Source organism: Equus caballus, chromosome 13 (genome assembly GCF_041296265.1).
Source record: "Equus caballus isolate H_3958 breed thoroughbred chromosome 13, TB-T2T, whole genome shotgun sequence".
NCBI lineage: Eukaryota > Metazoa > Chordata > Mammalia > Perissodactyla > Equidae > Equus > Equus caballus.
The window spans coordinates 45,137,343-45,151,804 of NC_091696.1; the positions used below are offsets into that span (position 1 = coordinate 45,137,343).

The 14,462-nt window shown below is 53.2% G+C and overlaps 2 long non-coding RNA genes across 2 annotated transcripts; one reads left to right on the plus strand and one right to left on the minus strand.

Moving 5' to 3' along the window:
• Nucleotides 1–4,416: 4,416 nt before the first annotated feature.
• Nucleotides 4,417–8,513, minus strand: LOC138917022 (uncharacterized). The gene is made up of 4 exons (XR_011424350.1): nt 8,225–8,513; nt 7,205–7,299; nt 4,883–4,946; nt 4,417–4,649 (listed from the first exon to the last, which is right to left on the minus strand). It is a non-coding gene; the product is annotated as an uncharacterized lncRNA (long non-coding RNA).
• Nucleotides 8,514–9,120: 607 nt separating this feature from the next.
• Nucleotides 9,121–14,125, plus strand: LOC138917023 (uncharacterized). The gene is made up of 2 exons (XR_011424351.1): nt 9,121–9,382; nt 11,861–14,125. It is a non-coding gene; the product is annotated as an uncharacterized lncRNA (long non-coding RNA).
• Nucleotides 14,126–14,462: the final 337 nt, after the last annotated feature.

Consider the following 14,462-nt stretch of genomic DNA (forward strand, 5'->3'; position numbering starts at 1 on the left):
CTCTTACTCAACAGCCGGGTCAGAAGAGGCAGCTGGGTCTCAAATTCGCGGAAGCTGAGCTCCGCCAGCTCCACACAGACCCGTCCTCCCTGCCCGCTGCCTGGGAACATCTCCAGGCCCTGCCTGAACCCAGGCTCTGCCCCGGATCTGTTCATTGAACCCACACCATGTGCCTTCACCACTGAAATCCCCCAGACGCTTCCCCCTGCCGTCTCTTCCATCTTCACTGAAGTGTCAGTGACGTAGTGCAGGCTGCACACGTGTAAGGAGTACAACAGGGTCAGTGTTAACATACATATTCGCCCCAGAAACCATAGACACCATCAAGATAGCAAATGAATCCATCACCTCCAAAAGTTTTGTCCTTACCCTTTGTAATCTGTCCCTCAACCCAGTGATCGATGATTTGCTCTCTCGCTACAGATGAGTTTGTGGTTTCTAGAATTCTGTATAAATGGGGTCATACACTATGTACTCTTTTTTGTCTTCTTGCACTCAGCATAACTGTTTTGCGACTCCTCCTTGTCGTTGCATGCAGGAGTTACTTCTTTTTATTGTTGAGTAGTCCACTGTCTTTCCCATTGTGATTTGAGTAAACCCAGGCCTCTGCGTTCCGTGAGCCTGCATGATCTGCGCCCTGCCCTCCCCACTCTGCTCCTACTCATCTCCCCACTCACTTCACGCCAGCCACACTCTCTTTTTCTCCATCCCTCAACACGCCCACCTTATGCCTGCCCCAGGGCCTTTGCACTTGCCATCTCTGCTTCCTGGAATGCTCTTCACATGTATGGCTCCAGCTTGTCAGGTCTCAGCTCAAATATCACCTCCTCAGTGAAGCCTTCCCTGCCCACTCTACCTCACCTCCTACCTCTGTGACTGCCCCATTACTTTGTTTTACATACTTCACAGCACTTACAACCCCCTGACTTCACGTCATGCATTTATTGTGCATCTTTCCACCAGTGCGTGAGCTTCGTAAGAGCAGGATGAATGAATGAATGCCACTATGAACAACCCATGACAACCCATTTCCGTCATGATGCTTAGGTGCAGCTTAAAAACTCTGGCACACACTCTTAATAAGACGACGACGGAATCATCCATCAATGACAGAGCTGGAGGAAACCTCAGGACATCTAGAAAGATGTCCAGACATGAGCCAACTAGTGCATTTGAATTCCCACTTCGAGAAGCAGTGACTGAAGGCGAGAACCCTGTGCAGGCCGGCACCCAGCCCCAGGGCTTAGTCACGCCCACGGCTGGCCGTTTTATACTCAGAGGGCCCGGCTTCGCTCCATCCAGATGATCCTGGAAATGAGCCCTTGAGCCCCCAGCATCCCCTTCTCTGGACCCTCGCCCCGTCTCCTCCTCCACACTCTCCCTCCATCCTAGGTTTGATGACGCCCACCTCGGGGCCCACACGGGCCTCAGTCAACATGAAAAGCCTCCGAAACAGGGACCCCAGACAGTTCGAGTCTGTCTGGCCGCCCCCCACAGCCTCCACCGTGAGCGGGCCCAGTGCTGCAGCCTCCTGGCTCCTCTGGGCTCTTCTGTGGGCGACCTCGCCCTGTCCCTCTTGATCCTGTTCACCCCGCTCTGCCTCCCAGATTCCTGGCTCCTACCCCCAGCCTCCTGTACCGCCTCCCGATGACATCTCCAGCTCCACCTGCCCGGACCAGTGCCGCCACCCGCCCCTCCCTCAGTACACACCCGCCCCCCACCCCGCCCCACCTGGGAGTCCTTTGCTGCCCCTCCTTCTCTCACACCCGCCATCAATCCATCAGTGGGCCCCGGGAGCTCTGCCTTCGCAGTCGCTCCTGAACGTGACCGCTGCCACCTTCTCCATTACCATCCCGGACCAGCGGCCATCTTCTCTCACCTGGGGGACAGGTACGCTGGGGGTGAACAGGAGTCCCCCAGACCATGGCCCCAGGGCGCTGACAGGTGCCACAAGAAGAGAAAGGCCTGAACACCAGACACGACGGACACTCAGGCAGATGGAGCCCGTGGTGTTTCAGAAAAGAGTAACTTTGGAGTCACGCAGACCTAGCTGGGAAGGTTCTGGAACATCAGCGAGGCTCTGTCTCCGTGTCTGTCTCATGGTGCCCCTCGTGAGAATCCCCGGGGAAGCTTGGCACCGTCAAGAGGGGAGCCTTGAGCTCAGGGAGACAAAATACGTGACGTATCTCAAGCAGTATTTACATGACTATTTAAATGACCGTGGACGCCACTGTGTCAACCGATAGATTATTGAACTGACACTGGCCTTCTGTCGTTACAGATTTTTCTTGACAAATCCTGAAAACAAGGACTCTTTCATGTGGGGAAGGGGTCTCCTAGTTAATGTTTAAGAGGGCTGATGTGGTTAAAAGCGGGGCTTCCCAGTTAGACGTGGGGTCTAACTTGGACCCCGCTCCCTGCTAGCTGTGCTGCTGTGGGGAGAGCTGCTTAACCATCCTGAGCCGCGGTTTGCTCATCCAGAAAACGGGGCCAACGATGCTCTCCCACTCTTGGTACCCAAACACCCTGTTGAAGGGTAGTTGTTAAGACTAAGCATGACTCTGCATATAAAGGGGATTCGTTAGTACGTATTAAATACCTCACATTTATTGAGTGCTTACTCTGTCCCAGGCCATTTTAAAAAGTACTATCTCATTGAATCATCACTCGGCCCTGCAACATGGGTTCTGTTTGTCATGTCATTTTGTGGGAGTGGAAATGGAGGCCCAGAGAGGTTAAGGAAATTGCCCGTAGTCACACAGCGAATAAATGACTGAGGCAAGACTTTTAAGCCCAGCTGTGTGATGTCGGGGTCTGAACAGCCTCCCGAATAAAGGAAAAGCAATCATTTAGGGTGGACCTGGAGTCCAAGAGGGGTCTGGCAAGGCCCTTGGCAAGGGCAGCCCTGCAGGGTGGTCTAAAGGAACAGAGGCCCCCACAGCCTTACTCAGTAAGCGGCTGAGCTGGGGGAGCAGCATTTCTCCGTTCTCTGCTAACAAAAAGCGACGATAATACTACTAATCGGAGATGACATCCTGAATGCTTGTGGCGTGCCCACTGCTTGACCCTGCATCTCAGGTCATCCCGCACCCGTCCTTTGAAGTTACCAGCCCCATTTTACAGGTGAGGAAGCTGAGGCACAGAGAGGCTAGGTCTCTTGCCCACGGTAACGCAGTGAGGATGAGCTGGCACGGGCCCCCAGGTGGCTCCCCGGGCACCCCCCCACCCCCACCCCCCAGCCAGCGGCAGGCGACAAGGCGCTGGGAAGGAGGTGGCTGCATTTTTTCTTTGCCCAGAAATGTCAGTGCGTCACCATCACACAAAGTCCTGGCTGTTTGCTCCGTGGGTCCCGGGGCGCTCTGACAAGTGTCCCCTCGAGCAGGCTGGGGTGGGGGGAGGCAGGAATGGGAGGCAGATTCAAAGCACACAATTAAAATTCCTAAGGAACTATGTGGAATCGTTCTCTTCCTCCCCAGAAACACTCAGAACATTCTTGGTCTCTATATGGACTGGGGCTGGGCCGTAAGCCCCTTGCTGCACCTTCTCCAGGCTCATGTGACCGCAGACTGGCTCCCGGAGGAATTCTCTGTGTCCCCGAGACAGCTGGTCCCTCCCTCCTCCCCACCCATCTCTGCTGCTTGGGATTCCTGGCGCTCCTCTGGGGGCAGGCGCGGGTGTGGGCACCCATGGGGAGCAGAGCCAGGGCCTCTGGGGCGGGGAGCTGGGGCCCGAGCCGTCCCCTGCCACATGCCCGGCGGGTGTGGGCCTGGCAGTGTGTGTGTGTGTGTGTGTGTCCTGGGAGACAGTGTCCACAGCTGCCCACAGCTCAGCCCCAGGCCGTCTCAGAAGGCGAGGGAAAGCCACCAGCTGAGGATGCGACTCAGAGGACTGGCCCTCCCGAGGGACGTGTGGCCTCCTGTCCCAATGGGGGGTCACCCAGGGCAGGAACTGAGGAGCAGGCCAGCGAACCCTGAGGCCCCAGCAGCTGCGGGGGGGGGGGGGGGCAGGGAGGAGCGGGGAGTGACTGCTGAATGGGCACAGGTCTCCTTGGGGGTGATGGAAACGTTTCGGAACTAGATAAAGGCAATGGTTGTACAACAGTGTGAATAGACTAAACACCGCTGAAATGTACACTTAAAATGGTTAATTTTATGTTATGTGAATTTCACCTCAATTAAAAAAAGAGAAAATCAGCTATGGCTGGAGCAGCCCAGTCCATTCCCCCCTTCTTCCAACCTTGTTCTCCTGCCCAGTGAACGCCTGTGTGGATCCCGGACCATTTCCACGAGATACAGGAAATGTATTGATGGAAAATTGGAAGAGATCTTGAAGATTTATACAATAAATTGATGCACACACACAAACGAAAACCCTGGGGCTCGGGCCACACGCGCAGGACCCTGAGAGCCTCCTTACCTTCTGCTCCTTGCTTGCCTGACCTGGTCCCGGCCCTGCCCCCAGTCACTTCCCGAGGTGCTCTGGGCTGCTGCCCCCTGTCACCCCTTTCCTCTTCCGGTACGGGTGAGGTGGATGACTTTCGCCTTCTCTTGGAGTCAGCATGAGGGTTTAAATGCAGGCACTGCGTGGAGCTCGTTCTCTGGGTGACCGTGGGCAACTCACTTAACCTCTCTGTGCCTCGGTTTCCTCACCTGTAAAAGGGGTACAAGGATAATAGTTTCTACTCACGGGGCTTAGCCAGTCATTTGGGATGACATCTGGGAAGTGTGGGCCACAGAGGCCGACACACAGCATGGGGCCCGCCAGCTGGAGGTGACTGTTAGGCTAGTCCTGCTGGCCCAGTATCTGTCAGCAACCCCTGCTGTCTCAAGGGGAGCTCCGAGCCCAGGAGACTCTTCAGAGGCCTTGCCAGCCCAGAACTCACTGATCCACACACGGGTTCGGCACGTGGCGGAGAGAGCTTGCTGACGGGGTCCTCACCACTGCCCCTGGAACAAGAAAGAGGAGGGGGCGAGAGTTCGATGCCCCCAGGAGGGTAATGAAGGGGGTGAGCCACCCCTGGAATGGAAGGATGTGGAAAACGCTGGTGGGCTATGGCCCTCTGCCCATCCCACCTCCCCATCCTGTTTCTCATAAACCCCAGAGGACTTGGCTTTTCCCAGAAATGGTCCCAGGAGCATTTTCATCAGTTTGCAGGCTGGGGGCTCATTCTCCACCCCCCGCTCTCCCCCTCCCCCCCACGTATCTCAGATTCTAGGAACTGCTCCGGGAGCTTTAAATCTAGTTGAAGAGGAGGTAGAGATGCTGGGTGGGTGGGCAGAGGCGTCCCCCAGGTTATGGGGGCGGTGGGCCTGGCTACTGTTGAGGTGGGGAGATATAAAGTATTCGTACAATTCAACAACAACGAAAGAACAACCTGATCACAAAATGGCCAGAGGACACGAACAGACATTTCTCAAAAGAAGATATACAGATGGCCAACGGGCACATGAAAAGATCTTTAACATCACTAACTATTAGGGAAATGCAAATCAAAACCACCATGAGTTATCACCTCACACCCGTCAGAATGGCTGTTATTAAAAAGATGAGAAACAACAAGTGTTGGAGAGGATACACTGCTCTCATCCACTGCTGGTGGGAGTGCAAACTGGTGCAGCCACTACGGAAACAATATGGAGATTTCTCAAAAAATTAGAAATAGAACTACCATATGACCCAGCTATCCCACTACTGGGTATTTATCCAAAGAACATGAAAACACTAATTCAAAAAGATATATGCACCCCTATGTTCATTGAAGCATTATTCACAATAGCCAAGAATTGGAAACAACCTAAGTGCCCATCAACAGATGAAAGGATAAAGAAGATGTGGCATACACACACACACATATACATACATACATAATGGAATACTACTCAGCCATAAAAAAGATGAAATCGTGCCATTTGCAACAACGTGGATGGACCTTGAGGGTATTATGCTAAGTGAAATAAGTCAGACAGAGAAAGACAAACACTATATGATTTCACTCATGTGTGGAAGATAAACTAACAAACACATGGTTAAGGAGAACAGCTTGGTGGTGACCAGAGGTGAAGGGGGGGGAGGGCAAAAGGGGTTAAAGGGCACATGTGTGTGGTGACGGATGGAAGCTAGACTTTTGCTGGTAAACATGATGCAGTCTGTACAGAAGTCAAAATGTAATGATCTACACCTGAAATTTATATAATGTTATAAACCAGTGAGACTTCAACAACAAAAGAAAGAATTTTGCTGGAGATCTGGCCCCACCCCTCAGGCCCCGCCCCTCCTGGTTGTATGCAAATGAGGCCCTCTGTAGCCCCGCCCCCGGCCCCTGAGTGGACCTGGGGCACCAGGCCATTTCCCTGCCAACCCCACTTGGCAGCCCAAACCTCCTAGCGCACTGCCCACCTTCCCCCACTGCCTCCTCCTACCCACCAGCCTCTGCGGGCCTGCGGAGGGGCTGCGGATCCCAGACTGCAGGCGTGGGTGGTGTTGGCAGAGCTGGCTAGGTGGGCAGGGATGGGGAGGAGAGTCCCCCCAGGGGCTGACTGCTCTTCTGCATTCCCCGTGCCTGTCTGTCAGCATCTTGACAGCTGACCCCAGAGGGCAGAGGAGGTGGGCGGGACGTTGGAGCGGGGGTCCTAGGACTGCCTTCTGCGGTGCATCTTGGCAGTGGCACTGGAAAACGGACTCCCTCTGGACCCGCCCACTGCCTGCTGGGCCTGAGGGGGTGCAAAGCGGACACAGCTGGTGGGAGCAGAGACCCGGTCCAGAAACGCCTGTCTGCCAAGGCCGCGAGAGGGGCTGGGCCTCGGCCTGCAGCCTCCCCCCCACTCCCCTCCTCCCCATGCCAGGGCCCCGAGAAGGAGAGTTGGGAGAGAAGCCTGATTCTACCAGAGTCTCTCCCAGGGCCTGTAAGGCTCAGTGTGTATATCCGCTGAATGAAAAATCAAAGCCCCAATCACATCAGCCCTCTCACACAAAACCCTCCCAGGGCTCCCCAGGGCTCCTGGGGTCCCCCCCACCCCGACTTTGATGCTGATGCGCCTCTCCAGCTCTTCCTTTCTTCTGAGCTCCAGCCACACTGCTCTTCCCCCTTTCCCACCCCAGGGCCCTTGCACGTGCTGTTCCTGCTCCAGGACCATGCATCCCTCCCTCTTCACCCAGTTAACACCTTGTGCTTCAGCTCGCAGTCCGTTCCCCAGGAAAGCTGTACCTGATCTCTCAGATGGGTCCTCTCGGCTTCCTTTCCTTCCCAGTGCAGAGCTCTGTTTATAATTCCTGTTCCTTCTGGTAATGTTTCCAAACGCCCTGGATAATAAGAATCATGTGAAGTACTTTTTAAAAATGCAGATTCCTGGGCTCTTTCCTTGCCCCAGAGTCAAAACCTCCGGGAGAGGGGGCCGGGCTCTGGTTAAGAGCCCCAGGTGAGCCGCTCCATCCCTGTGGGAGGCTGTCTCATGGATGTCTGCGCCCCAGCTCGGCTCTGCGTGCCACAAGGTGGACACCATCTTCTTCTTTATCCTCGCGACCCCACCTCCAGCACGGCGGCTGGCACAGGAGGGGGCTCCAAGCATGGATAACTATCAAATGAGAGGGATTAGTGCTATAGACTAACTTGAATTCAATTCCAAGTGTTTGTCACCCGGGCTACACAAGGCTAGCACAGAAGAATCCCGAAGTGGATTCAGGTGTCCCCAGAAATTGGAGCAGAGAGAGTGCACAGGACATTAATAAAACGCAAACTGGGGTCTGAGATGGTTTGGGAAGGGGCCCCTGCCTGTGCTGTTAACCCCCGAGGAGGGGACAGAAGTGTCCCGGGGACCATCCTGAGGTAGATAAACCCACCCCTCCTCTGGGGAGGCACCTTCCCCCCAACACAGGTGGAGGCAGAGGAAATGTTGACACCCACGGGGAACTGAGAAAACAGAGGACAGGGTAACAACAACAACAAGAATAATAGTAACAGTAGTGAAGACACCCATTTTGGGCATCCTTATAATGCTAGGCCCCATCCTGAGATGGCATCAGTCAGCTGGTGCAACCTACCAGCTGCTTGGGCAGCGATGGCACCCCGATTTCCTGACCCGCACCCCCTTCCTGCCGCTTCCCTCCCCCTCAATTCCCGCCAGGTGTTCAGCTCTGAATCGGAACAGCTCCAGCCCTCTTCCTCCCGGCGGGGTCCCGGATTTCCAACAGCGCCCCTCTCCCCGCCGGCCTTTGGATGCACGCACACCTGCCTCTCACACCGGACTCTTGATTTGGGGTCCGGAAAACATCGCCACTGCCTTGGAGTGGGGGCGTGGGGTGGTGGAGCGGCCCCTCTGTCTGATGCAAGGGTGTAGGGGTGAGGGGAGGAGGGATTGGGGCGCAGCAGAAGAGGGTCCCCCCCCCAGCTCTCCCCGCTGCTGGCTTCCCACCCTGCCGCCGGCCCCCACGAGGCCGCCGCTTGCATTTCAGGATTTTGCGCCTGGCAGGACGCCGCCCGCGACGTGCGTTTCCGAGGGGGCAGGGAGTGGAAAGAGAGGGCGGAGGAGCGACAGGCTTTCCCAGGGCCCTGCCCAGGCTGGGAGGGACAGTATCTTTGAGATCAAAATCCGGCTGGCCCACGCCCAGGCCTGCGGGGAGTCCCAGCCCCTTGATGGGGAGGGAAGGGATAGGTATGCAAAACAGGGGCGGGTCGCCCTGCAGTTACCGGGCCGCGAGGGGTTACTCTCAGTCCCCACCCGCCAGGGGACAGAGGGACGTGTTTCAGAGCTGGGTGGGCTGCGCTGACACTAAGGGCTTGTCTGCCTGGCGCCCACGCTCGCTGGGAATCGCCGGCGTGGCTGGGCGCCCCGGGGCTGCCACTTACGCCAGTGCCTGTGGCTCTGGGCTCCCAGCCCCCCTTCCCTGCCTGCGTCCCTGGGGGCAGCTCTGACAGCACCCCAAAGGGCAAGGGCCTCCGGGTGGTGACCTTTGGGGCAGGGCAGGGCATGAGAGGCCAGAGTGACCGGAGCCCCTGGACTTTGCTAGGCCTGGTAAACAGCTGCCGAGAGGTAAAAACTCTGACGTCTGCGCCAGCACCCTCCTCCCCTCCCAGAGAGTGTGTGTGTTTGCGGGGGGAGGGGGTTGTGCACAGCCAACCGGGTCACTCGAGGGTGGAGAGTGGTGGACAGGCCGGGACTCGTTGCTGCCTGGGGCTCCCTGGAGCAGACATCCCCCTGAAACCAGGAATTCTCAGCCCACCCTTGAGCCAGGCTCCCAGATCAGCCTGGCCCCTTTCCAATCCTGGCCCCCAGCTTCAGTGAGCGCCTAACGGAAGTGCCCTGGAAGTCCTGGGTCCAGAAGTTGGCAGCAAAGCATTACTTTGGCAAGGAGCACATCTGGGCTGGTGTTCCGTGGGTCCAGAGAGGTGAGCTGTGTTCACAGCCAGGAGGTCACCGTGTCCCTGACCCAGGTGGGGTGGAGAAGCTGGATGGGGGAGGGAGAAGGGTGGGGTGATTGGCATCCTGGATTCTGACTTTGCTCCTGGTCTGTGGATCTTAAGCAGAGCCTGCTCCCTGGGCATGCAACCTGTGTGTGCAGTCATGGGGCCCCCGAGTTCAGAAGGGCCCTGCACTTGGCTTAACGAAATTCTTAATAACTTTGAACAAGAGGCCCTGCATTTCCGGTTTGCCCTAGATCCTGAAAATTGTGTAGCTTATCCTGATCTTAAAACTCAGAGAAAAAGTGGTGGCTTTAGAGATTCTATTTAGAGATTGAATTTAGGGGACTCTGTTAGGTGAAGCTTGAAGTGAAAGCTAATTGGAAGTGAGAGTGGGGCAGCTTGTCCCGAAGCTGTACTTGGATAACAACAATAATGAAAACAACGTATTTTTACAGCGTTTACTATGCGCCAGTCACTATTTTAAATGCTTTACATGAATTAATTTAATCCTCATGATGCCTCTATATAGTCAGAACTGTTACTATCCCCATTTTACAGAAGAGGAAACTGAAGCTCAGCTTGGTTAAAAAAAAGTGGCCCAGTCGATTCTTGGGCAGTTTCGCTCCACAGAACTTCACCTGCTAGAGCTCCCATTCGTTTATATTTAAAGTGAGTTTCTTGCAGACAACACGTAGTTAGGACTTATTTTATTAATTCACTCTGACAGTCGTTTTTTTTTTTTTTTTTAAAGATTTTATTTTTTCCTTTTTCTCCCCAAAGCCCCCTGGTACATAGTTGTCTATTCTTCATTGTGGGTCCTTCTAGTTGTGGCATGTGGGACGCTGCCTCAGCATGGTTTGATGAGCAGTGCCATGTCCGCGCCCAGGATTGGAACCAACGAAACACTGGGCCGCCTGCAGCGGAGCGCACGAACTTAACCACTCGGCCACGGGGCCAGCCCTGACAGTCGTTCTTTTTTAATTGCTGTATTTAGACCATTCACATTTAATGTAATGATATAATTGGATTAATGTCTACCATGTTTGTAACTGTATTCAGTGGACTTTTTCTTCCTTTTTTTTTTAATCCTTCCCTCTTTTTCTGCCTTCTATGTTTTTAATTGAGTGTTTCATAGGATTCCATTTTTCTCTTCTCTTAGCCTAACAATTATGCTTGCTTTAAAAAATTTGTTGGCGATTGCCCTCAAGGTTTCACAATATACATTTACAACTAATCTAAGTCCACTTTTAAATAACACCAGACTGCTTCACAGAGTTTTCGCAATCTTCCCCCCGACCACCACATGGCTTTCATCCGTTTCACTCCTCCGTGTGTCACCATCATCCAACATGCCGTTGCAGTTATCAGTCATTTATTGCAGTTACTCGTTTCTTGAATTCTCGCAACGACCTTATGAGATGGGGTGGGGGCTGGCCTCACCTCGTTTTACTGGGGCATCTGCAAAGCCACAAATGTTTAACACGTTGCCCAGGTCACAGGCAGCGAGCGGCAGAGCTGAGCTCTGAACCCACCCGTCCTCCCTCCGTGTGGCAAGCCACCTGCTTTTGTTTAGTTGAAACGTTCCTTGTCATCCAACGGAGCAAAGTTTCTAAAGAGACTTTTATTCTTGTTTCCTACGGTATTTTCATTGACTGTTGTTTCGGTCCATGTATTATCATGATGGGGGGCTTCGTAGGGGCCGATGGAGAGAGGCAGGCATCAAGAGAGAATCTGGGTTCTGGCCTCATCAGTTGACTCCTCCCCAAATCACTCTCTGCTCCTCTGAAAGCTTAAGAGTGAGCGGGAGGGACTTGCAGGGACGGCCTTGTGGCGTGAGGTGCCAAGGGCTGGAGCATCCTACGTAGAAACACAGGCGATTGCTCCCCGAGATCAACACTCGGGCCTGCGTCGACAAGCCTTTCTGCAGAAGAGCCTGGTCTCTGGATTCTCAGGCTGTTCGCTGGTGGCCCAGGGGTTGCACGTGGGCCTTGGAGGGACGCCAGAAGACGACGTCTGGGGCCCCTCCCTGCAGGAGCCAGACTTCCTGAGCCAGCTGGGGCAGCACCATTCTCAGGGGCGGCAGGAAGGAGCCACTCTCTGTTTGTAAACAGCGGCCATGCCCTCCTGGCATCCTTCCTTCCTCCCCTTGCCCCGAGCTCTGCCTCCTTCAGCAGAACGAGGAACCTGGCCAAGGGTCCTGGGGCAAGAGTGGGCAGGACAGTCCTTCCCAAGCTCACTGGGCTGATTTTCCAGGCCAGTGGGGATCCCGAATTCGTGGGCCAGACACAACCCTAGCTGACCTTTGAGGGAGGAGCCAGGCTAGGACAGAGGGAACCTGAGGACCCCCCCACCAAATGCCTACAGAGCTGGGGTTGTGGAACATCCAGTGACAGGCCAGGAGGGTATGCACTCTGGTAGGCATCTTTTTATCTGACCAGCATCTGTTCTTCCTTCTCTCTCCAGCATCCCAATTTCCCTTTGAGGAGCCACTCTCTCCCCTTTCTCAAGCGACCTCGCCCTTCTGCTCCAGAGGGAGACCGGTCAGTCAGACCTGGCCAGCCAGCGTACTCCATCCCGGCCGCCATGGTGGTCCAAGCTGTCCATGAGAGCCAGCCCTGGGGCTTGGGCAGGGACTGCTGAGAAGAGAATTCCTCTATTTGCCGTGCTTGTTGAGCTGGTCAGGTGTCAACTCGGAGCTGCTGGCGGCCAACTTGCCTGCCAACAGAGGGAAAACAGAGCCTAAAGATGATTTTCAAAGTGGCGTTTCAAATTAGTGAGGAAAGAATGAGTTATTCACTAAAAGGGACAATTGGCTACACGTTTAGGGGAAAATTAAGTCAGATCTCTTCCTCATATCACAAACAGAAATAGATTCCAGTCGGATGAAAGAAAAAAGGATTAAAATGTGAAGATAGTGGAAGAAAATGCAGGTTACTACTTATTCATAAATTTGGGAATGGGCAAAATCTTCCTTAGCATGACATGAAATCCAGAAGCCACAAAAAAACTATTTGCAGATTGCCTGCGTAAAAATAGAAAACCAGGGGCCGGCCCTGTGGCATGTTGTGGTTAAGTTCACATGCTCCGCTTCGGTGGCTCGGGGTTTGTGGGTTCAGATCCCGGGCACAGACCTATGCACCGGTCATCTAGCCACGCTCTGGTGGCATCTAACATACAAAATAGGGGAAGATTGGCATAGATGTTAGCTCGGTGACAATCTTCCTCAAGCAAAAAGTGGAAGATTGGCAACAGATGTTAACTCAGGGCCAATCTTCCTCACCAAAAAAAGAAAGAAGGAAAGAAAAAAAAGAGAAAATCATGTAGCCAAAGATACCATAGGAAAAACCTGCATAACCAAAGATACTGTAGAAAGGCTGACGACAACTGGGAGAAGGTGTTTGCAACATTGCAATGGACAGATGTAAATACCCCTAGTTACAAAGAGGTCTGACAATCAATAGGACAAAAAGAAAAGCCACTTAAACCCAAATTGTGCAAAGGACATGAAAGGAAGAATGGTCAGCCAGACCGTTGTTCACCCTTTGAAGCACTGCTCAAAAGGCCACCTCAGGGACGGGATTGGAAATGATGTCAGGCACAGACTGTTGAAGGAGTGGAGAACATCAAGCCTAGAAGGAAACAGATCAGAGCAGCACTGCCCAGTGAAACATCATGCCAGCCACATACGCAATTTTACATTTTCTAATAGCCACTTAAAAAACAGAGCAAAAAGAAACGGATGAAATTGATTTTCCTAATTTTTTTTTGAGGAAGATTAGCCCTGAGCTAACATCCGCTGCCAATCCCCCTCTTTTTGCTGAGGAAGACTGGCCCTGAGCTAATATCCATGCCCATCTTCCTCTACTTTATATGTGGGACACCTGCCACAGCATGGCTTGCCAAGTGATGCCATGTCCGCACCCGGGATCGGAACCGGCGAACCCTGGACTGCCAAAGTGGAACGTGGCAAACTTAACCGCTGCGCCACCGGGCCGGCCCCTTCATAATATTTTTTATTTAACCGATATAGTGTCATTTCAACATTAATCAATGTAAAATTATTTATTGGCTTTTGGGGCTACGTCTTGGAAATCTGGTGTGTATTTTTCGACACACCTCAATTCGGGCCAGCCATGTTTCGAGTGCTCGACAGTCATAAATGGTTGCTGGCTCCCATATGGGGCAGAACAGCGTTAGAAGATGAGAGAATGGACCACAGACCTGGGGCCGTGTCCTGGCTTTCTCATTTGCTAGCTGTGTGACCTTTTGGATTTTCCATGTCTTCATTTGAAAAACGGCACCAGAGGGCCGTGTGGGTTTTAAATGGAATCCACATACAGCATTCGGCTCACCAGCTGCCACAGAGTTAAGAGCAGACCAGCTGTTTATTTGCAGTTACTAATTATTACCCAAATAGCTGGTAAGTCTGTAAGCACAGTGGACAAGACAAAGACCAACATGTAAAAACGGCGGGGCGTTAGATTTTAATTCAGCATAAGAAAAATCTCACTTTCCAATGCTGTGGCTGCCGGCCCCACGTGGCTGTGAAGCGCCAGTGTCAATAGTCGGACGGAGAAATGCTGAAGTGTAAAATCCACATCAGATTTCCAAGCTTCGTGCAAAAAATAGAATATAAAACATCTCGCTAAGTGTTTTCATGTTGATTGCATGCTGAAATGATCACATTTTGGATACATCAGGTTAAAGAAAATATACTATTAAAATTCATTTCACTTCTTTCTTTCTACTTTTTAAAAAAACATGAATGTATTTGCCTTATATTTCTGTTGGAGAGCACTGATGTAGAACTCTGCAGGAATGGGATAGACTGCTTTGTGGAGTAGTGAGTTCCCCATTCTGGGAGTGATTCAAGCTGAGGATGGATGACTGGGAAGTAGGGATGGTGCACGATGACTTCAGAGTTGGGGATTTGTGGGTTTCTTCAGTCCGGGTCTCCTAGCCATGCACGGGCTTCTGGGGCCACAGCTCAGCGCGTGGCTGGAAGGCAGCTGACTGTCTGCCTGGAAGTGGCCTAAAAAGCGGTGCTCACTCCCCAACAGCAGCA